This window comes from Musca autumnalis, unplaced genomic scaffold, assembly GCF_047663935.1.
Source record: "Musca autumnalis isolate F117 unplaced genomic scaffold, ASM4766393v1 scaffold_2, whole genome shotgun sequence".
Classification (NCBI taxonomy): Eukaryota; Metazoa; Arthropoda; class Insecta; order Diptera; family Muscidae; genus Musca; species Musca autumnalis.
The window spans coordinates 125101675-125127751 of record NW_027411755.1 but is presented as its reverse complement, the minus strand read 5'-3'; positions in this window follow the sequence as shown (position 1 = coordinate 125127751).

Genomic DNA, 26077 nt, shown 5'->3' with positions numbered 1-26077 from the left:
ACGAATTTCCAATGCTCCAATTTCTCATACTCCAACAATAATCATTATTCCAAATTGCACTTTTCTAGCTCTTTCCGTTCACCAGAATCTAAATTGTACCAAATTTAGTACGAATTTCCAAAACCACCTTCATATCTCAATCCTTAACTTCATCAGTAATCATTATTCCAATTTTCAGGTTTCCAGCTCTATCCGTTCACCCAAATTCAAAATGTACCAGATTTAGTACCATTTAGCACTTTTCGTACACATATATACGAATTTCCGAGCTATCTCCATATCTCAATCCTACACTTTAACAGTAATCCTAATTCCAAAATTAAGGATTTCACTTCTATCCGTTTACCCAAATCCAAATTGTACCAAATTTAGTACACTTTAGTACTCGTCGTACACATAAGTACGAATTTCCAAAACCACCCTCATATCTTAATCCTACTCTTCAACACTAATCTTAATTCCAAAATTCAAGTTTCCAGCTTTATCCGTTCACCCAAATCCAAATGGTACTAAATTTAGTACACTTTAGTACTTTTCGTACACATGAGTACGAATTTACTTTCATAAACACCACTTCCCAACCTTTATTTCCACACCAAATTTTAAGATTCTAGCTATAGCCGTTCAAAATATACAACTGGTACTAAATTTTATAACTTTTAGTACACTTATATTTCGAAATTCCAAAAACCCTTTGGTACATCTTTCTAACTCTCCACCGGTGACCCTCATTCCAAATTTCAGAATTCTATCTCTTCCCGTTTGCCTAATACAAAGGGTACCATATTTAGTACCTTTTAGTACTTTTCGTACCCTTCCAGTTCGAATTTCCAAAAACCGAGCCTTATCTCACGCCTACATACCAACAGCAACCTACACTCAAAATTTCAAGCTTCTAGCTTCAGCCGTTTCGTCTGGGCGATGATCTGTCAGTCACTCACTCACTTATCACTAAGCTCTTTTATATATATAGATAATTGTGATTCAATATTATTTTTGGGTTACTAGCCCGTAAAAGTTCAAAGAAAATGTGAAAAAAGTGCGTCATCTTTTGTGCCACTTTTTCGAAAGACTTGTGCCACTTTTTTCAAAAATGATACTTTTTGTGGGCGCTTTAGTTGATGAATGGTTTCACGACGAAGTCAACTAGAGCTTGCCCAATTGCAAAGGTACTAACCTTATTGAACGCCCCTTTCAGAAAGGCGTCTAAGGTGTTTTGTTTAAGCTCTAAGGACTTCTCAACAGTCCTAACGGTTTCCCCCCTGTAAGGTTAGTGTGTTGACTAGATCATAAATTGTTTGAGATTTCCATCTTTTCTCGATTATGCACTTTGATAAGTCTTTCAAACGTTTTAAGAAGAAATGAGACTACGATTTTCCTAATTTGAAACCTGCTTTGTAGTAAGGCGGAGGTCAAAACATCTCGTCTCCAGATTAATACCGCCGGTTTAAATACAAGCGACAAAACCTTAAATATCAGTCTTATCTGCGCCCTTTCCGCAACCGAAGGCAAGATGTCCGATGTCCTAGCAATGACAACAAATTATTCTAGGCGATTTTAATGACAAAATTGGAAATGACATTATTTAGTTTCCACGTCCGACAACTGAGGAAAACTTAGAGAAACTTAACGGTTTTTAGGATAATATGGTGAAAATTATAACTCACTGGGGATCACAGTGGCGCATCTCGAAGTAATAGTATAGTCTCTATCGATGTACTCTCTCAAGAGATTTAAGTCTAAAACGTTTTTGAAATTTACCCATTCACAGGGAGGTTAGAAAAAATTGACACTTCGTGACTCATCTTCGGGATAAGAATATAGGGTTGGCATTCAGGGGCAAACTTCTCCCAATGAAACCAAATAGACAAAACGGCTGGGTTGACAGCCCTAGGGCGAGGTGAATATTCCTCGAGTCAATCCGTTCATCGAACCCGTCGTCTGGTTAAAGATTCAATACTAATTTGTATACCCTCAGCCTTTAGGCTAATGAGGGTTCTGTATTAAAAACCATCTTCGGGTACCCATGATCCATTTTCGAGTTTGGACAAAATATTACGAGGGCTAAATTTTGAACTCAATCGGTTGATCCGTTCGAGAGTTATCGTGTGTACCATTTTTGCGAACAATTTTGAACTTTTGTAGGAAGGTCCGTAATGAGTGCGCCTATAAGCACCATTTAAAAATTTTCTCCAAGATTCGAAGAAATATTACAATATGCTATGTTTGAAACAACTCAGTATCCGATTTGAGAATTGTCGTGCCCAATTGTCGTATTCATACACGCTAGCTATCCCCCGCCGGGGATAACGATATTGACGCGATGCGGGGTCTAGACGCCACAATCTTCTACTCAGTTTCATAGAGTGTTGATTTGGGGGTTGTGACCGACCAAAGGTTATCCATCCATATTAATGACAGTTTGAAAATCAATATTTTATCGTATGTGCATCCATGATTTGGATAATTTTAGTTCAAAAAGGATCATTTTAATTCACTTATTAATATATATGGTAATTTTTATTATATAATAGATAAAATATACTAATTTTTCAAAAAGCATCTTGGTCAGTAAGCTCGTCTCTAACGAGAAATTAATTAAAAAATTAATAAAAAAAAAAAAAAAAAAAAAAATGACCTTCGCCTAATAGGCAAAATTTTCAAATAAAAATAAAAATCAGCTTGAGCCAGGCTGGGGTTCGAACCCACGTCCTTGAAAAACACATGGAAAAAAAGTGTTGTTACGGCGTGTTAGTGTTCAGAACCAAACTAATAACTTTCAAAGGCTACGCTAAGCGTTTGTCATGAAAGCCATACAAAGATTTGAACAAAAAATTCAACTTTGTAAAAAAACAACTTGCATTTGAAAGAGGAAATAAGTTAGAGGATAGCGAAGCCGCCCCACAGTCGATGTGTCTGAGGAGCCTTCCTAAACCAAAGGCGAAACATGCATGTCACACAGTGGTGATTGTGTGGGTTCGTATCGTCGGCTTTCCTTTTTCAAAAAGCATCTTGGTCAGTAAGCTCGTCTCTAACGAGAAATTAATTAAAAAATTAATAAAAAAAAAAAAAAAAAAAAAAATGACCTTCGCCTAATAGGCAAAATTTTCAAATAAAAATAAAAATCAGCTTGAGCCAGGCTGGGGTTCGAACCCACGTCCTTGAAAAACACATGGAAAAAAAGTGTTGTTACGGCGTGTTAGTGTTCAGAACCAAACTAATAACTTTCAAAGGCTACGCTAAGCGTTTGTCATGAAAGCCATACAAAGATTTGAACAAAAAATTCAACTTTGTAAAAAAACAACTTGCATTTGAAAGAGGAAATAAGTTAGAGGATAGCGAAGCCGCCCCACAGTCGATGTGTCTGAGGAGCCTTCCTAAACCAAAGGCGAAACATGCATGTCACACAGTGGTGATTGTGTGGGTTCGTATCGTCGGCTTTCCTTTTTCAAAAAGCATCTTGGTCAGTAAGCTCGTCTCTAACGAGAAATTAATTAAAAAATATACTAATGTTTATGATATTTCTGAAATTATGGTCAGTAGCAGCTAAACTATTGGGACTTCAAACAAGTAACCTTTAGCAAAAAAATTTAAAATAATTTGCTCAGTAAATCTTTAGAACATTCTGAAACTCTGAAATATTTATTTCATGTTGTTTAGGCGGTATTTCATATCATAGTTTGTGCAAAACGTATTTCAAGCAATGTTCACAGGCTATTTATTTTCATATTTGGGATATCAAAGCATTGTTGATATATTAGTCCGGTCAAAATAGACATGCGTATAAGGGGGAAATAGCAAAAATTCCCACAAAGCTGAATTTTGGTGGAGTGCTAGGGTTGGTCATTAGAAGTAACGTCCTAAAAGTCCCCATCGATCCCATGTGTGCAAAACAAGTTATTCGGGGTCAAAGGTCATTTTTGGAGGCATTATTCAGTTTTTTTAATTTTTCTCAAAAACGGTAATACTTAGCAAAAGCCCGCTAAAGTAAAAGTTGTAGATTCAATAATTGTCTACAAGATTGGTCTTTATGATTCATAAACAACACTTACCATTTTCGAGATATCTCGATCTAAAGGTCAAATAAAAAATTAGCCACGTAAGAACATTATGAGGCGAACCGGTTAAAGTAACGACACTATGTGTTAGATATTTCCGTAAGCTTTCAAACGATATCCACTTTGCAGTAATCGGTTCAGTAGAACCGGATCTAACCCGGTTTTTAAATTTGTCCTTTCGGGTCTAATAACCGGCGAACCGGATCCGCAACCGTTGAAAATTATACATTTCAGTAATCAGCGCAACAAACGCTACCTTCGGACAAAACTTGAAAAAAATCGGAGAGTTTTCGTTTGGGTCGTTACCGTAGGGCTTCCGATTATACATGTGGGTTAAATGGGCTATTTTTGCATAAAATGACTCTAACATTGAATAACTCTACTAAACACACTCCGATTTTGTTGGAATTTTTTTTTAGAAGATAGCTATAATTTCGCTCTTCAAGAAAATATATATTTTTTGGGGGACAGACCCGATTACTTCGCTTATTTTAGCCGGTTCGTCTGAATATGTGCATATTTCCCTTATAAGTGCATAAAAATCATGTGTTTTTTATAACAGCTATATCTCAAGAATGGTTCCTTCTAAGAAAAAAATTATAAGGATCAAACTTGTAGATAATTTTTCTGTCTACAATATTTACTTTAGTCACTTTTTGATTAGATCAACCGTTTTCAAAAAATAAATCCGAAAACCTAAAAACCCTTAAATTTTGACCTTTGACCGAATAATTTTTTTTGCACACATGGGATCGATGGGGACTTTTAGGACGTTGCTTCTAATGGCAAACCCTAGCTCTCCACCAAAATTCAGCTTTGTGGGAATTTTTGCTATTTCAATGTCTATTTTGACCGGACTATATTTATCAAATTGTCTTCGAAAAATGTGCCAAAAACAGCGTGATATAGGCATTTTACAAGAATGGAATATTCTGAAGAGTTATCAATAACAGTAAAGCGGAGCGGAAGGTTTGCAGATAGGAAGCAACTCTATTTGAACGGAGCCTCGTTGATATCTGGGCGACTCAACGTGTAATTATCATGCCCTTGCCGTGGTAGGGAGGCTATGCCGCGGTAGACCTCAGCTCCTCCACAACTCAATATCCCAAGGATACTCAAAATTTAAACAAAAAAACCAAAAAACCTCAAGATTAACCTTCGACTGATGTAGGTGTCCTCAGTCTTTACACTCACAAGTGCAATCTCCTCACTATCACTGACAATTACGAATATGGACATTGACAACGATAATTTTACGGCCAGCAGCTCTAACTCTGCTACAAAGCGGACTGAAAATATGGGCGGGGACGACACTCCGGAACTGGACCATATTACACTATGCAACACTGAAAATGCAAACAACTTCTAGTATGGATTTTTTGAAAGTACATATTTAGACTACAAAAACCCTAGTTGGGTTTTGTCCTGTCAGATCCAGTTCGGATTTTATGGTCGCATCTAAACCGGGCTAAATATACACTTTTTTGCATTTATCAGGCCTTTATCTCAGAAACGAATAGGAATTTGGCCTTGCTGTCTTTAGCAATATTGTAGCCCTAAACTAGTAGAATTTATCTTTTGAAGAAACCACATAAGAAAAACTTCATCTAGGGCATCGAAATCTATAAAATATAGAACATTTTACATAACTGCTGAAATTCTGGTCAGTATCGCCTAAACTATTGGGAGTTGAACCAAGTAGCCTTTTGCAAAAATCTTCCAAATAAAGTTCTCAACAATTCTTTAGAACATTCTGAAACTCTAAAATGCTTACTTCATGTTGTTTCAGGGGTATTTTGCATCATATCTTTTACAACACGTATTTCAAACACAGTTCACACCAACAGTTTATCATCGCATTTCGGATTTCACTACATTATTGACATTTTTATTAAATCGTCGTTGAAAAATGTACTGAAAACAACGGTATAGAGGCATTTTACAACAATCACATGCTTTGAAGAGTTGTGTATTACATTCCAAGGAATATTTTTCCAGAAGAAAATATTCAGGAAAAATTAACGGTTTTGGAGATATGGTGCGAAATGTATATAAATTGTGGTATTTTTGCATATATTTTGAAATTTGAGGCAATAAATGTAGTTTTTCGAGTTCATCATTTCTCAAAATATTATATTCTTGTCCTTTACTACAAAATTTGCTTCGAGGTCAAAGGAAGATTCGCATTGGCCCCGAATTTCTTTAAAAACTCAATATTTAACCATGTTTAGATGGGGCCATAAAATCCGAACTGGATCTGACACAACAAAACCCAACTACGGTTTCTTGTCGTTTGGGTCTGTACTTTCAAAAAATCCGCACTTCGAATTGTTTGCACAATATCACCTTAAAAATGTTGCACAGTGTTAATGACAGTTTGAATAGATAGAGCCTAGTACTCCTCAATTTAATTGAGGAAAGCGTCCCCTTGACACTCAAGGAGGAAAGCATCCCGGATGAAATTTGGGAAAAACTATCGCTGACAGGTCGTCCTCTTGCGGTATCTCCCCCATAAAATTCAAACATTTATGCTTAACGGTTTGGGACCTTTATTTATTACAACAGCAATGTTTTGAAAATGTTTTGAAGGAAAAATCATCTCATTTGATCAGTTCTCGCGGGACTTCGTAAAGCACCAAAAACAAAGCATATGTACAGCAGATGCTTTATAGTTAATAGACTCATTTGCAGGGCCGTGTAATAATATAAACGTATCCTCAATCGAAAACGTTCAATTTGTAAAATGTGAGTTATATAAATGACACTACATTAAAAATAAATATCTAAAAATATATCTTTTAGAATATCATTTGTTGATATATGTGGATGGTTTTGAAAGGGACCTGTGTTGCAAATTGTTTTTTTTAGAACATTTTACTTTCACTGTTTACTAATTGCTATGTGGGCCGATCTCGGTTGGCAATAAATACCCAACACTTTCAAAATACCAAAAAAATTAAGCTACTTTTCTTATATTTTACTAAAATGTTTTTTGTCTACGCGGAACATAAAATGCCAAAATACAACTAAATACCTTGGAAAATGTGCTTGCAACCTGTAAAACATGCCATAACGGCCGGTGTCATATAATGGGGGCAACACCAAAACGCGAACCTACATTGAAAAGATTTTGTACATAAGTTGTCTATCCATTGAAACATCAATGAAGCAATTTGTAGCAAAATCGATTGGATAATGAATCTGAAATATAAAAACGGCCGCCACCTTTACATAACCGCTATAGGAAACCGCGGATCTATGTGACCCATATTGAGAACTACGTTCTTCACATTAGAAGTTATTAGCAAAGTTCCACTAAAGTATTCATATTTCGCACTATGCACCGGCGAGAAAGTAGGTTAACCAAAAATAATAATTAAAAAAATTAAGTTTCAGTGTTTTATTTATAAATGCTCTCAAAACTAGAAAATAATTTGTCGTTTAGCCTCAATAAGTATATTCCTCCTCATTCCATAATGAGGAAGGATATACTTATTGAGGCTAAGCGACAAATTATTTTCTAGTTTTGAAACACTGAAACTTAATTTTGTAATTATTTTTTTCATTTTTAACTTTTTAGTAAATATATTTTTGACCACTGAGAAGTCCATAACCAAATTAAGGTAAATTTAGGCCGAAAATGTAGATAGAAACGTTAAATTGCCTGAAATCAAGTGTTACCGTTATATGGGGGCTACACCAAAATCTGACCCATGTCCACAGTTTTTAGTGGGGGGTTTCTGTACAATTGGGAACTCCAAATTCCAAGTTACAGCCAATTCAGACTAAAAATTCGGACTAAAATCCTCAAAACATCTGATATCGGGTGGCATCGCTATATGGGACTATAGGAAAAAAATGGACCCATATTGGGTCATATTCATGTATTGTCATCCAAATCTGAAAAGTGAGCAAAGTTTCAGTTCGATTGGTCAACTGCAACTGTGTTAAAAATATGTTACTAGATTTGAATTAAATCGGGTGGTACCGCTATATGGGGGCTATAGGAAATATTGGACCCATATTGGTTTTAGTTTCATATTCATGTATTGTTATCAAAATCTGAAAAGTGTGCAAAGTTTTTGTTCGATTGGTCAACAGCAACTGTGTGGAAAATGAGTTACTAGATTTGAACTAAACGGACACCAAAGGAAGTTAAATAAAACACTGTAAAAATGTGCCTCATCGAAATAATGGTTTTAGACCCCAAGTATGTTTGGACGAAATCCGTTTCAGTCAATTTGGAGTTGATGTAGCCATGTCAGTTCCACTCCTTCCGGTAACCGATTTGGTCCATACTTTAGACATCCTAATATATATACCAGATGTATATCACGTTTGAATATGGACTACATTAGTCCACTCCCACAGGTACCTTCCACACGAAATTTCGGATAAGTTCACTTTTAGACCTGCTCTCGAATAACTTTGATTTCTGTTGAAGCAACTTACATTCGCTGCCTCAATTACGATGGTAAAGGTTTTTTAGGGGGCAAATAAAAACTTCTTGAGAAAACAGCCCGAAAGGTGTAAAAAACCCTATGGCACCATATGTAGTCGCAGAAGAGCACTATAACTCTTGAACTGATCAACCGATTTGGTCCACAATTTTCAACATTTGTGTCTAGATGCAGTTTAGGTTCTGTTCGAAGATCCTTTGGACATATATGTATACCGATGCTGCTGGTTATGGTCCTGTTTACAGTCATATTATGTTTTCCTTGGACAAGTCCATTCTTCCTCGCATACTGGTCCAAAAGCAATATGATGACCCACTGAAATGACTAGTGGGCGCGATATCTTTCAAAAAGATATGACTCGAAAATAACGGATTATGTCGGTCAAATTCTTTACGTAGCTTTTATGCAACACTTTTGAACTTAAATCCTAATGCACTTTTTTGTCGGCAAGTGCAAATGTCCAAAAAAGATCACAAAATTGTTTAAGGACCTTAAAAATATTCGATCTGTCCGTAGATAAAAGTTTCAGTTCTCAGTTTCACCTCATAATCCCGCAGCTTCTTAAAAAAGTTTAACAAAAGCAATGTGATTTCCCAACTATTTATTATGTTAAATTCTTCTTTTTGTTCGAAAATTTGTTTGTCCCACTCTAATATTCTTCCATATGTATGCGATTTTTGTTTTATATTTTTCGTACACAATTTAACATTCTGAAAATGTTGTTTATTGTTATTGTTCATATATTCAGGGCATTCGGTTAGTGAATGCAACCGACATTTTGGAATGTAAATTTCTGTCTGTCTGTCCATACACAATCAGATGGAAATACGAACATAAAGAACATATCTTTGTTGCTGTGTTACTGAATAGAGAGTGATTTTTTTTACACTGAATATACAACATACAGAATTTTGTATCTGTGTCCTGCCTTGCCATGTGTGTATGGAAGATTTAATAAAACCACCTCTCCACCAACAGAAAAAGTCAACAGGAATTTTTTTGGTTAACACGTTTTGTGTTGTGTTTCCTTTGTTTAAAACTCAAAAATATGTAAATATTCTTTTGACACATTAAAACATTTTACAAATTTGGTGGTACCCATCGAATGTGGCGGAATATACAGCCTACATGTTTTTGGTTTTTGTTAAATATTGTAGAATAAAGGTAAACAAATTTTATGACAACACATAAAAACTTCAATTTTAAGATTGTCGGTAGTTCAACCCAATTTTAAATATCCACTTGCCATGTTTGAAATTACATTTGATCCTATTTTACATCAAATTTATCTTCTAAAATCCTTAGAATATTGGTAAGGCCTATCACATGGATCTACTCGTTTTAAGAGCATCCATAAAAATATAAATTTTAAACTCTACAAATATAACTAGTTCTACTATAATTTTCCTAATTAATTTTTTCATATTTTACAATAGTCCATATTTCATTTGAAATATTACATTTTTACGATCTTGGCCATAAACTAAGCTAAGCAAGCACCAAAGCGTTTTATATAAACGACTTGAAATAAATTAAATTTCAACCCGAAAATTTATGACCTTTAATGTTTGGCTAAATACTTTGCCGCCTTAAGGAGGGGTAACATTTTTCATGATGGCATTTTAGTATTCCTTTAGCAAAACTTGTTGCAGCGTTGTTGCCGTAAATTCTTCATCATCGGCAATGCCACAACAACACCACTTTAAACATACTTCCCCACTCGCTTTGTCTTTGTCGTCGTCTCAACCGCCTTCATCATCGTCACCTGAATAAACGCATACGCACATACACACACTTTACATTCTTTTAAAATTCAGTTATTTAGGACATCCTTAAGGATGTGACACACATTGTCGTGGTAGTTTACTCAGTCTTTCTTGCTCCATCTCTCCCCCTTTTACCCGGCCATTATAATTTACAATTCATGAAGTATTTACTTTACTAAATAGCAGCACAAAATGTGAAACTGGGACATTTTTCTCGTTAAGACATTTACAAATGTTCTTCGGCATGGAGCGTAATCCTGACTAAAAGTTATCTACCTTTAACAGCAGCATCATTGTTGCTGTTCTAAGCCGCAAACTTACACCCGCACATCCAAACACCCACCCACACTCACCATCCCTAGGGCCCACATGCAATACAGTTAAAAATAGTGTTAGCTCTTACCTCATTTTCAAGATGTGCTTCCAAAGAAGTTGAAAAATGGTTGATATCCGTTTAACGCGTATAAAATACAGCGCCATAACACCGAAGAGAGTGAAATTCCACAAATTTACAAACGTCTTAAAGGCGATACAGCAACAACACCAACTACACGAAATTGCAACCACAAAAGCGGTAAAATGCTTACCTTGGCTGAATTTTAATGCATCTCACATCTGCGTGTGTGTGTTTGTGGCAAGCGTGTGTGTGGGCACGTCTAAAGTTGTTGCATTAGGAAGTGAAGAAGTGGCGATGAATGAAACTTTAGAAACTACAATTCACACAATATGAAAAGAGTGAATATCTGTGGATTATTTTAACTTTTAATGAAGTGAAAAAGAAAACGAAAATAAAAGAATAGACGAATATTAAACATTCAAATTTGGTACAAAGCTTAATATTAACCATAGGATGTTTGGTGTTGAAAATGGGCTATATAGATTAATGAGTTGATATAACCCCCATAGAAGGGTACTGTCCGATTTTAAGCAATGTGAGGTTTTAGACACATTGCCCGATCAAAACCTTCCTGTAGAAAATTTGTGATAAAAAGTCCAGCTTTTTGTATAGAGTCAATAGGACGATAGAGTCAATAGGACGATATCGTCAATAACGATATCTTAGAAGGTTTGCCACCGTAGTGCAATGGTATCCACACTAGCCTTGCACGCTGAAGGTCGTGGGTTCGATTCCCCGGCCAGGTAACATCAATCTTCTCAACGGTGGCAAAATTACCCCTTAGTACTGTTGGCGACATTTCTTGTGTATCTCAGCCATGTAAAACTTCTCTACATTTGGTGTCTTAGGACACGCCGTTCGGACTCGACGATAAACAGTAGGTTCCATATCATTGAGCTAATATGAATCGGGAATCATTGATATGACAGAAGGGAGACTTCTCTCATATCAATGATTCCCTTCTGGGGTGTTGGTGGAACAATTATTATATTATTAGAAGGTTTTACAATACTGTTCAATCGAATTGACTGAAATGTGGCCTATAGTATTCTCTAACAATAGAAAACCCTCGCAGAATTTATTGATACAAAAATCTGCCTCATCGAAGAAATTGTACAATAGTGCACAGTGGTTCCACTTGTATGGAAAGGAGTTCCAAAAATAGTTCCAATCGAGCTACCTCTTCGAAATTTGAAACATAGTTTTATAACGAGCCCAAAGATAGAAAAGAAATTTTAGTGCATGTAGGTCCAAATTTTGGTATAACCCCCATATATAGGGACCGCCGATTTATGTATTTTGACGTTAAAATTGTCAAATTTTCCAATAGATTTGGGTGGAACTTGACATTTTGTGTTTAATGTCAAAAATGCAAAAATATTTAATGTAAGTCCAGGTTTAGGTATAGCTCCCATATAAATGTACCTCCCGATATTCGGTATTTTGAAGATTTTAGCCACATTTTATAATCGAGATGGCTCCAATTTTGGATTTTGACTTCGGGGGGAACGGCATACCTTCTTGCAAAAAGAGTGAAGAGGGAGGGGTATTAAAAGTTGGTTTTGGCCAAATAATGGTCGTAGACCCATACGAGTACATATATATACCAAAATGAGTGTCTCGACGAGCTGTGTGTGTCCGACCGTCTGTCCACCCAAGCCTTGTAATCACGATACAAAAAATTATTTGGAGAAAAAAGTCAACATTTTATTTCAAAGCGAATATCTCCGCTTCTTTATGGGGTATATCAAAAGCAAAACCTGCTAATGAAAGTAGAAAATATCACATTTGCAACGATGTAACGTAGGTTGTCGTAACCTACGATCAATGGCCGCTAATATAACCCAACCTTTTTTTTTGCGATTTTAATAATAATAATGACGAGTATCACAGCTTTGGTTAGGGACCTTGTAAAAACCGAGTCTGACTATGAAAGTAGAAATCCCATCTTTAATATGATGCAAATTAGGTTGGCGTAGGGTGCCAACTAACGGAGATATCGCAATAGTCGGTAATACAGCCCATTTTTTTAATTTTTTTGTAATCACGCTAAACGTCGCAATTTTGATCGGATCGTCACGAAATTTTGGGTGTTAATGATTGATTTTGGTAATTGTCGTATATTATTCAAGGGTCGGTATGTGAAAAAACTTATTTGGAGAAAAGGCCAACGTTTAATTTCAAAGCAAATATCTCTCTTCTGTAAGAGGTATATCGAAAGCAAAACCTGGCAAGGAGAGTGGAAAATATCACCTTTACAACGATGTAAAGTAGGTTGTCATAGGTGGTCAACCCGCATAGATATCGCAATAGTCGCTAATGCATCCCTTTTTCCATTTTTTGTGCAATCGCACTACAGGTCGGAATTTTGATCGGATCCTCACGAAATTTTGGGGGTTGATGGGGGTCTCACAGAGAAAGAAGCCTATTGATGGTTTGCGTACATCCCACTTTTCAATTTTTATACCCTACACCACTATGTGGGGAATTCTTTGCGGATGTATTTTACGCTTTTAAGGCACCGCATACAAGTTTTAACTTCTTCGGCTTAACTTGATATATTACCTTTGCAAATTGGCAAAAATTGCACGGGATATTAAAAAATTCATGTGTTTAGAAAATATTTTTTTCAATCGCAATCTAATTTGTTGCTATTAATTTTTCGATTTTTTTCCACGGGCGGAACCACAATGTAGTGGTGCATTCGACTCGGATCATCACGTTTTTGCAGCAGGTACGTACCCAACTAAACGTAGAAAGTAGTTGAAGTATGTAGTTGGACATCGGTAATCTGCAATCTCAACAGATAGCCACAGCACATATTCCACTCTATTCCATCTGCAACTGCATCCGTGTGAATACTGTCTAAACCAGCTTGATAGGCTTGTGGATCTGGGGCTACTCGCTTATGCAGTTGGACATGTCTGACTGGCGGGTCCTATACACAACATTGTGATTAGGATGGCTATCACGGTAACACCCTTGCATGTACTGCAATGAAAGCATGACATTGTGTTGCTGTACTGTATGAGTCTTTGACTTCTCATGTAGATTGTCCACTAAGGACATGAAGAGGCATCCTGTTGCAGTTCTAAGGGCGGAGTTCTGACAGGTTTGAATATTTTTCTATCGCGTTGCAAATATTTAGTGGGAAAATTGGGAGTGTGTAAACTATCTAGGTGCACAGAAGGCTGAATGAAGTCTTCAAAACGTTCTATACAAACTTACGTGTGCGGTCGCTTTTTGTTTTCGCTCCAAACAAAATTGGATTTCTTCTGGTTATAGCCATCGAACACATATAAAATATACACCAAAACGCACCTTTTTCAATATCACATTGTGTATTATTCAAATAACTTAAAAATATATATTTTACCGTAAATACTCGCGAGTTTTTTATATGAAATAAATCATTATTGTTTTTAAGAATAATTTTTTCACTCAATTCGTGTAAAAAAGAAGTTGAACTTCACGAACAAATGTAAACAATAATATCAGCTGACTCTTTCGGGCAAATACTGATATTAGTGTAAATCAAAAACTAAATACCCGAGTACCTATGATATTCCGCAACCACTTAAATCTGTGATTACTCACCACGTGTCGTACCATAAAATTAATAACGTTGCAGTTAATTTAAATATATCTTTAAATTTTAATATTGTTATAACGATGGCCAATTTAGAAAATAAAGCCAATAGTGAAGTGTACTTGCAAATTGCAGATGAAAATGGCTCTGCAAAACGTGCAAGAGAATCCAACACAAACCAAACCCTTGATAACACCGTAAAAACACCCCGGCTATCTTTCTCGGACTCTGCCTTCCGTACAATAAATATGGTGGAAAGGCGTCTAGAAGAACATTTTGTGAAGATAACAATTTTAATGAAAGATACTGAAAATTCGATTGTCTCGAGTATTAACGATCAAATCAATACGTTAGACAAAAGACTTTCTGAACTGGAGCAAGAATTCATAAATAAAATAAACACAAAAATTGTTGAAATTGACCAAAACATTGTTAAAATTCAAGAGCGTTTAACCCAGTTAGAGAACAACGAAGAAAATTTGTACGCATATGAAATTAAAGACCTAAAAACACAACTTCAGCGTCATGAAAATTTGGCTGTGTCCTGCGACCTTAGAATAACTGGTGTACCATATATTAATAATGAAAACCTACACGAATGTTTCCAAGTAATTTGTAACGTGCTTAATGTTAATGTCCCCGCATACAGTTCCATTTTTCGCATGCGTCGTAATAACACTAAATCCGATGTTATTATTGTAAAACTTTCATCGCCTTATGACAAAAACTATATTCTAAAATGTCACGCTCGTTTTAGGAAAAGTTCTAAAAGTAATTTGATCTTATCCCATATCGGCTTAGATTCAAACAAAGCTATATACATTAATGAAAACCTCACGAGTCTAAACTATAAAATACTACAAGCCGCGATAAAACTACGGAAACAAAATGCTATATCTTCTGCCTACTCCCTGCGAGGACTCGTTTACATCAGGGTCAAACAGAGAGATGAACCCATACACATTGATGATCCAGAGAAATTAAACCATTTTTTTCGCCCTTGTGACACCACACCCGAATAAACCTGCATTTGTATATCATACGTCATTCGTTACCCATGAAAAATTCACAGCAAACTTTCCAAGTATACAATTCTATCCAGTTTCCGTTCACCTCCACCATACAAAAAATATAGAAATCTGGTTAAACTCATTCTTAAATAGTGCCCACATGCACCTCACAATACATATAGCCTGTCCAAATATTGCCACAACTTTATACATTAATGCCTGGACCGTATGACAGCTCCGTAAGTGGTTCCAAAGATAATGTCAAAAGCCTCATTCATATACTAAGCAAGCAGAAAGATGGAATAAGTATATGCCATATTAATGCGCAAAGTTTGACCAATAAAATTGACGAGTTTCGGTACATCTTCGAAGAATCTACTATTGACGTCATTTGCATATCCGAAACTTGGTTTAACAAATCCATTACAGATTCTTTAGTACAAACTGATGGATACAAGTTATTTCGCACTGATAGATCTACCCATGCTGGCGGGGTAGCAATATACGTAAAAACAAACATCTCATGTAAAGTGTTGAGTCAGTCAGGCACACATGATCGTATCGAACACATATTTATTGAACTAGCCTCAAATGGAAATAAATTGTTTCTGGCGTGCATTTACAGACCTAATCGACACATTGAATATAACGAGTTATTAACTCTTCTCGGAGATTTCACAGTTCAATACTCCAATATCATTATTGCAGGCGATCTGAATTGTAACCTCTTGAAACCGAATAACTTTCAGTACTCTCTGAATTCTATAGGTCTCTATGTGGCAAACTCGAGTATACCAACGCATTATATCTCTACCTGCAACACCTTACTGGATCCATTCATCGTTGACACTATAGACAAAGTACTGCTGTATGATCAATTATCGGCTCCGTGTTTTTCCAAGCATGACCTTATTTTCATGATATATGAATTCAATCTTCACATTGAAAAATCCAACGAAACATATCACGATTTTAGTAAAATCAATATTTCACAACTTGAATACGATATCTCGCTGATAAACTGGGATGAGATATATTACAAACTATCTGCTGACGATCAGCTTGATTGTTTGCAAAGTAAAATAACACATTTGTTCAACAACCATGTTCCTCTACGACACGTCAAAAGTCATAAAACAAAACCATGGTTCAACCGTTCCATAAAAAAACTCATTGATGATAGAGACAGACTCTTCGCCCGTTGGAAACGCTACAAAGTATCTTCTTTCTACGACGAATACAAAGAAGCCAGAAAAGAGGTTACAAGAGAAATACAACGAGCGAAATCTTCGTTTTACGAACACAAATTTCGTTACGCAGCAGGCTCAAAAAAGAAATGGCAAGTTATCAAAGAAATTGGCATTGGCATAAGTAAAAATCATTCCCTAGATGATACAGTTAATGTAAATGAACTTAATAAACAATTTGTGGATCTTAATATAAATTCTCCTGTCTCACGAAACTCTTTTTCGCAATCAACACACCCTGCAGAATTACCAAGCCGTTATGCAACGGATATTTCTGTGAGGACTCTTGACTTCAATTGTATCACACCATCTGAGGTTCTGTCGAGCTGCTTGGCAGTGAAATCTAATGCCATGGGATTTGATATGATGCATCCAAGATTCGTTAAACTACTTCTACGTTTCATCCTTAGTCATGTTACTCATATCTTTAATACGATAATAACAACAAGCACATATCCAAATATTTGGAAACATGCCAAAATTATCCCTGTCATGAAACCAAACAAAGAATATAGGCCAATCGCAATACTACCATACCTCTCTAAAGTATTTGAAAAAATTATCCACATGCAAATCACGGACTATATTCATGCTCACAAACTACTATTTGATCGTCAATCAGGCTTTAGAGCCCACCACAGCTGTATTACAGCACTAACGGATGTATGTGAATCAATTAGGAAAAGCATTGACTCCGGAAATATAACCTTACTGGTCTTATTAGACCACTCGAAAGCTTTTGACTGCGTAAATCATACGTTGTTGTGTTCCAAACTGAAAACACTTTTTAACTTTTCTAATACTGCGCTTCGTCTTATACAATCCTATCTGCATCTCAGATCCCAAGCTGTGGTTGGTAACCAAAAAGTATCCAGTGCATTAAATCTTAAAACTGGGGTTCCCCAAGGTTCGATCCTTGGGCCACTGTTCTTCTCTATGTACATACAGGACCTACAGGATCACATCACACATTCAAAATTCCACGTATACGCTGATGATGTACAACTCTATCTGAGTAGCCCAAAAAACAATATCCAACAAAGCATTGCAATGCTAAATGAGGACTTGCGAAGTGTTCACTCGTGGGCAGAAAGCAACGGATTATTTTTAAACCCATCCAAGACGAAATGCCTTATAATAAGTAAAATGAAGAACACACAATCCCTAGTGCAACACGACATCATCCTGAACAACCAGACATTAAGTGTGGTAAAAGAAGTTAAAAATCTTGGAATATTCTTCAACGATCGTCTAACATGGCAAAACCACATTCAAATTTCCGCTGGTAGAGCATTCGGAATGCTCCGATCACTTTACGCAACACAAAATGTGACACCACCTCATATCAGAATACTACTGGCAAAAACTTATATAGTTCCGCAATTATTATACGGATGTGAGCTCTTTGCATCATGCGACAAAAAAAGTCACAATCGTTTAAATGTTGCATACAATGCTGTCCTGAGATATGTTTATTGTCTGGGAAGATATGATAGCATTTCATCATTTTCGCATAAACTATACGGTGTTACCTTTGATAATCTACTGAAAATAAAAGTGCTTACATATCTTCACAAAATCATATATACTATGGAACCGAGATACCTATTTGATAATCTGCAATTTGCTTTATCTAATAGAGGAAAAAAATTAATCATACCACGTCATCGAGGCAAATTTTCCGAGTGGCATTTTTTCATATACTCGACAAAACTTTGGAACCAATTACCCAATAACATCCAACTCCTTGGCAATGCTGTAACGTTTAAAAAGGCACTATTTAACCTGTTTGGACAAACATAGCGCTCATGGAGACTATCTTCGATTTACCATATATCATTATACACATTCTTTAAAAATTATTAGAATATTAGAAAATCATTCCTTTCTCACAAACTTGATCGCTAATTATGTTTGCTCTGTCCTAAAAAGATACAAAGTATACACTTTTCAAATTATTTTAAAGTAGTTATATATATATATAAGTTTCAATCCTATTTTTTCGTGTAATGCTTTTATTTTTATATTTAATTCTAATGTTCATTTTGCATTGATGTACACAAAATTTTAACACCCCACACTTTAACTTATAACACATTAGTGTTGTTGTGTGGGATATCAATAAATAAATACAAATACAAAATCAACCAAAATGTGAAACATCAAACTGATGTCTTGGCACAGGTACATAATCCTGTAGAAATGAGAAGGATATCTGTGTAACAGATGCCACATTGTGCTCAAGTTATGGAAAGTGGATATTTTGGTACCCAATATCAGGAGATGGTATTGAGTGTATACCTCCCCGCCAGGATGAGGTTAAGACAACAATAAATCGGCTGATAAATAACAATGGACTTATAACGACGGTCGAACTTGTAAATGCAGGCGATACGCTGATAACATCCACAGAACAATGACCTATGTTGGATATTCGTATTTACAATTTAGAGGTAGTTAAATACTTTATCTACCTCATCACTAGACATCGGATTTTGCATATTTGCATATTTTTTAATATTAAAGATACGAAGATTCTGATTGGACCAAAATTCGTTTCAAAGAAATCTAAATTCAATGGCAGGGTCATATTTCGTATTTATTTTGCATATTTGCATATTTTGCATATGTACAAAATATGCAAAAAATATGCAAAATATGCAAAAAATATTCAAAATATGCAAAAAATATGCAAAATATGCAAAAAATATGCAAAATATGCAAAAAATATGCAGAATATGCAAAAAATATGCAAAATATGCAAACAGATTTTGGCCGAAAATCGTCATAAAAGTTGTTAAATTGTCATTTAAAGTTGGAAAAACCATCAAAAAATACATAACAGTGTTCTAAATTAAAACTGTTGACCGTATAACGTCGATTTTTTCAGCAGATTATTATGTTATTGAGACCATTTACGACAGTGTGGTATCGTAATACCATTTTTTTTATTATTAAACAATGTAAAAATATAAAATTTTATAAAATATCAAACGTTTTATGGAAAATTCAATATTTTCTTTTTTGTAGCATCTTAATTTAATTTGTAGCATTGGGCTGGTTTTAACTCAAAGGACTAAATCGATCTCGGATTTTTTTGCCGGGGATTCGCCTAAACCTTTTAGTATCGTTAGATTTTAAGATTGCCAAAGTTTGAGCACAATTCAAATATGTTAAAACGTGGTACTGGGGCCTCGAAGTTATGAAAATCTATTTTTTTTTTTTGCTATTTGGCGACTTCGACGGCCCATAAATGTGGAACGGTTAAAGCTACTTGCCCGTATTACGCATTTAACTAAAAGCTATTCTGTTCTTAACATTTCTTACTGAACAACAAAGTATGTAAGTGTTACTGAATTCCAGATAATAAACCCAATGTCCCGAAAAAGGCCTTAGGGCAAAAATGGAGTCTATTAAAAAAAAAAACAAAATTTTTCTTCCTATATTATCAAATTTTTGCGAATGAAAACGAATATATTTTACTTTATTTGAAAATGTTGCCTATTAGGGCGAAGGTCTATTTTTTCTATTCATTTCTCGTTGAAGTCGAGCTTATTGACCGATGATGTTTGCAAGTGAAAAAGGAAAGCTGAAGATTCGAACCCCCACAACCACCATTATGTGACATGTTTCGCCTTTTGTAGAGGCTCATCAGACATATCGGCCGTGGAATGGCATCGCTATCCATCAAACATTTCCTTTTTCAAATATAATTTTGTTTTTACAAAGATGGACATTGGTACATTCATTGTATGGCTTCAATTACAAACGCTTACATTTTGTTCATACATATTTAAATTTACTTATTATCGTAATATCAACGTCTGGGTAAACGGGTAGGTAGGTACCTATTAGTTATCTTTACCTACGCGTTTGGTAATTTCTACATGCCATTTACCGAGTCGTGTAAATTTTGAAATCATGTGGTAATATTGGTGATTTTCATTCATGACTTCTCAAAATCATTGCCACATAGAAGTGTTTTACAACTTTTAACACATTGGCAACGATTAACCAGGTAAAATCCTTGGTGTAAGTAACACGGCCGTTTTTGACTCGGTAACGTTACCTATGCATTGAAATTATAAAATGTTGCTTACATGGGAGATATCTGTGAACTCATAGATAGCTACGTCTTGAAATTACGGGCATTAAGGAATTGACATAATGTAGTTTTGGAGCCATCTGGGTACAGATGACAACTTGGTGATGAACTCGACTCCTTGCTATGTCGCTCACAATTTTCAAGATATTTGCCATCCTTTACCCCTCCTGGTAATTGATGTTCTGTTGTCAAGTTGCATTATCTTTTTCAAGAAATTCAGAGTTAAAGTTTAATTTTTGTAAGTTTGGATCGATTATTTCTGGAGAAATTTCTATCTTTGCTTTGTTAAGATTTTTGTCGTCTTTTGGATCTTTACAGTGTTTTGCACTATCAGATCAAACAATGCCAGACCAATAAATTCAGGACTAAGGTACCACATATGATTTATCAGTTTGTTATTTCTTTTATCTGATATTTGTTTGTGAATGCCTTTCGTATTAAGTAAATCTTCAATCTTTTTAGGTCCTAAACAAGATCTAAACCCCGTCTTGTTTTGGACCTAAAAATATTTCTGAATATCGTTTTCACTATTTTTTTGTATTAAACTCAATCTATTGTCTCTATTTCTTTCTAACCTATTGATAATGTTTACCCAATATATCCTATATTATATCTATATAAACATTATCTTGTTTACGTTTTGTAAAATCAATAACCCAAACTCTCACTTATAACACTCAGTTGTTGTCGTGTGGGATACCAAATAAATAAATAAAATAGAAGAAACATTCTGGGGCGTCCAGTCTCGAACGATTTAAACGCAAGGTGCTTCTTCGGCCTCTTGTTCTTGGGAAGTGGGTTGGGCAGTAGTTTTAAAACACACTCGCCTACTTCGAACTTGGATTTGGTAATCGCAGACTATTCTTATAGAAGTCGCTTGAATATGTTTGGTTGATGTCCGGATGTGCTTCCAAACTTGCAGTCAAAAATCCCTCTTAACAATTTTCTAACAAGTTTGTACGGTGGTACGGAGCTGGTGAGACCCCATTTTTCTAGGAATTTGTACACTGCTAGTTCTTGTTTCTCCCATAAGCTACTGTCAGTTTCAGGAACACCTAGGAGTTCTTTACCCCTATGTGATACCAGAACAGCAACCCGTTTTTTCTTCCCTGTTTTGAGAATATCTGGTAATAGTTTTCATGCCAGTGTACACAAATAGCCTCGTTCCTTGAAGTTGTTGCGTTTATTTTTTACGGTTTATTCTCTGCTGTTCACGGATAAAGCTTCTAGAGATCTTATATTTGTAAGGATCCTCTCCGATAGCTTCTACTGCAGCCATAATGATACTAGTAACGTTCATATACACCTTACAGGGGTCCAATTGCATAGTTACGATTTTCTTGAAGCCACGCTTGATTGTATTCGGGACAGATGGTTCTTCAGATTCTACGATACGTTTAGCATCAAAACAAGACCTAGACCTCATTGAAAATGTATTGAAATATGAAAAAATTGACACACAAATTTCCGAAAAAGGAAATAACAACATAATTAAAAATCTGTGGTATTTTAGTCCGGAACTTGCTGACCTGGCACTGCAAAACGCCGTAAAGTGTCAAAAGGCGACAAAAATCTTAACAAAGCAAAGATTAAAATTTCTTCAGAAATATTCGATCCAAACTTCCAAAAGAGCAAATGCCGAAAATCCTGGAAAAAGGTCTGGCATAATTCTTGTTGTTTAAGAGATTAAACATTAACTCCGAATTTCCAGGAGGCGCACAGGATGGTAAACAACTTGAAAGTTGCGAACTACATAGCAGAGCGTTCTTCAAGTAGTCAGCAGTACCCAGATAGCTCCAAAACCACTCTCGAATAAATTGAAATTAGAACAAAATGTAAAAGACATTTGTTTTCATTCCAAAAATTGATAAAAATGAAGATAATGTTTTTTTAATAGTCTCCATTTTCGGACAAAGGCGTACCTAGTCACGTTTTTCGGGACATTGGCTTTATTATCTCGTATTCTGTAATACCTATTTAGTATTAGATTTATTATATATACCTATATTTTGTTGTTCAGCAAGAAATGTTAAGAACAGAATTAATTTAATGCTTAATATGGACAAAAAGCTTTAACCATTCCAGAGAAATGGGTCGCCGATATCGCTAAATAGCCAAAAAATTGAGATTTTCATAATGTCGAGGCCCCAGTGGCACATGTTAACATATTCCACTTGTGCTCAAACTTTGACAGTCTTAAAATCTGACCAAACTAACAACTTTATGCGGTTGCCGCCTTAAAAAATCCGTAATCGATTTGTTCCCTTTGAACAATAACCAGCCCAGCGCTACAAATTATAACAAAGAAAATATTGAATTTTACATAGAACGTTTGATATTTTATCAAATTTTATATTTTAATAATAAAAAAATTGTATTACAATACCATTCTTTTATATCCTACACCACACTGTCGTAAGAGGTCTCGATAACAGAATAATCTGCTTAAAATATCGACGTTAAGCGGCCAACTATCTTAATTTAGAACACGTTGAAGATTTTTGATGATTTTTCTAACATTAATTGACAATTTTACGACTTTTATGACGATTTTCGGCCAAAAACTGTTTGCATATTTTGCATATTTTTTGCATATTCTGCATATTTTTTGCATATTTTGCATATTTTTTGCATATTTTGCATATTTTTTGCATATTTTGCATATTTTTTGCATATTTTGCATATTTTTTGCATATTTTGCATATTTTTTGGCATATTTTTTGCATGTTTTTTGCATATATTTTGCATATTTTTTGCATATTTTTTGCATGTTTTTGATATGACCCCAAATATCGAAAAGTAGACCCTTAAAACGCCTAGATCCAAAATTTGAGTCCAATCAGATGAGAAATAAAAAACATGCAAAAATCCGATGTCTACTCATCACCGTCATAAATACAAGAAAAAACATCAGCTTTGAAATAAGAACTTCTTCTTATTAGCATTGGTCAACAGATGCTACTTTGGGCTAAGTACGCAGTTATACTTTAGCAGGCACTTGGTGTGTTTGGAAGACAAATTCTTTGTTGACGGTGAATATTGACATCGTATGAACCAGGAGCTGTACCGACTATACAATGACATCAGTAAGATTGAAGGTGAACGCCGAAGCTAAGAACAATCCACAACGTGGGAAGTCAACGGTGCAGTACGTAACATTGATATAATAAATTACGGCAAATGAACAAAACACACTATTGCAAACAAGCATCCGTCTCGAAGCGACCGGCTTTTACCGGAATGCTGTGGCTTTTAAGCAGCCCCATCAAAGCAGTCGCATCCGTGGTATATTTGAAGCGAGATGGACAAACTATGGTGATCACAAACTCTCCACTGAACAGGTATTTTTATACTCTGGACTAATCGGTTCCAATGCACCCCACCACCATGATGTCGGCTTACTACTTTTCCCCACAAAAGGTCCCCATAAGATTACTTGGGTCTCCCCAGATGGTCGTACCTAAAATCAGATTGACCATATATGCATATATAAGATGTAATAATATACATATTAACACGTGCCACTGGGGCCTCAAAGTTTCCATGGGCCCTATATATAGCTAATATTAAAATCCGAGCCGATTTTCAAAAATTTTTTAGCCACAACAAAGAAATGGTTAATTTTTTCGTCGATTGGACAATAAATATGGTCTGTAGAGCAATTTCGTCAAAATTCGCCTTTGGTCCCACTCAAATTACTACGTGCCCCAGTGGCACGTGTTAACATATTCCTATTGTGCTCAAACTTTGGCAATCATAAAATCTAACAAAACAAAACAGTTAAGGGTGGTGCCGCATAAAGAAACCCGATATCGATTTTTTCCATTTGAGTTAAAACCAGTCTAGTGCGCACAGATAATCGTAACACCCAAACATCGCCACGATTAGACATCCAAAAACTCAAACATCCAAGCATTCGACAACAATATCGTCAATAACTGCGATAACACATTACACCGCATGGCAACGTTGATTCAAAGAGGAACGCCTTTAAAGATGCTTTTATTTATGCAGACACAGTAAAGGTGTCCCCGACAAGATTTTCAACTCAATAAAAGCACAATACCACAATAACACAGAGTAAGACATGGCAATAAACTCTCCCCGCTTTATCCGTAAAATTCGGGATGAGACAAGCTGAATGCTGTCACTGCTGCTATTTCTTATTGTTATTGATGAAATACTTGTCAGGACAATCGACAACAATCCGCGTCGAGGAATAATGTGGCACCAATTAAAGATGGAACACCTGAACCCCAGGTCATTCAGGTGTTCCATCTTTAATTAGCCTATTCTATAACTTTTTAACAGCTTTACTCATTGTTTATTTTACAACAAGTTCATTTGTTTGTTTCATTGTTGTTACAAAAACAAAAGAAATTTAAACAATATCGATAGTTGTCAAAAGTTACAGAATAGGCCTACTGGTATATGCTGATGACATAGTTTTAATATCCGAGCGTTCATCAGATGTACAGAGCAAAATAACCGACATAGCTTCAACTTAGAGTACTTATGGCTTAAAGATTAACGTGGATAAAACCAAATCACTCCATTTAAACACATCTCAAAGACAATCTCTAACTCTGTATGAACAAAATATCGAGCAGTTGGCGAACTTTACGTACCTAGGCAGACAAAATTACACATATTTAAAAGCAATGTTCTATCAGTTCTGCTATATGTATGCGAAACTTGGCTTGTGTCTAACGAGCTCACGAAATAATAAGCTGCAATCTTTCGAAAATAGATCCCTACGCTTTATTCTCCACATATGGTGGCCAAATAACTGGATATCAAACTTGGACCTTAACAGAAATGGTATATTAAGCCAATTGCCACAGTAATCCTTGAAAGGAAATGGAGGTGGATATGGCACGTTCTTCTTAAACCAGCTGATGATATATGTGGAGAAGCTTTTGATTGAAATCCCCAAGAAACGCAAAGAAGAGGCAGACCAAGGGGTGCTGGAGAAGATGTATTGAAGAAAAAATTGGAATAATTTTGTATTGGCATAATTTTGTATATGTGCCCACTATTTTGCGTAAAAGCAATAAATATTACTGAAATTTTGCCTGTTGGGGCGAAGATCAATTTAATGATTTTTATTAATTTTTTCGTTTAGAGTTAGGCTTGGTGATCGAAATTTTTTTGCAAGTGAAAAAGGAAAGCCTGTTATTCGAACCCACACAGCCACCAAATTATGTGATCGGTTTTGCTATTATCGACTGTGGAATAGCTTCTCTGTCCTCGAACTTTTGGTTTTTCAAATGCAAATGTGTTTACACTGAAAAAATAATTTTCGGGGCAAAAAGATATCGGTGGCGTATCCGGCATTCGATCAGCCCATAAATAAATGTATCAACTTCTAGCAGAAAACTTTGAGCAAAATTCAATATATTGGTTTGCTTATTTTCTTTATGTCGAAGTCTGATGGTATATCTC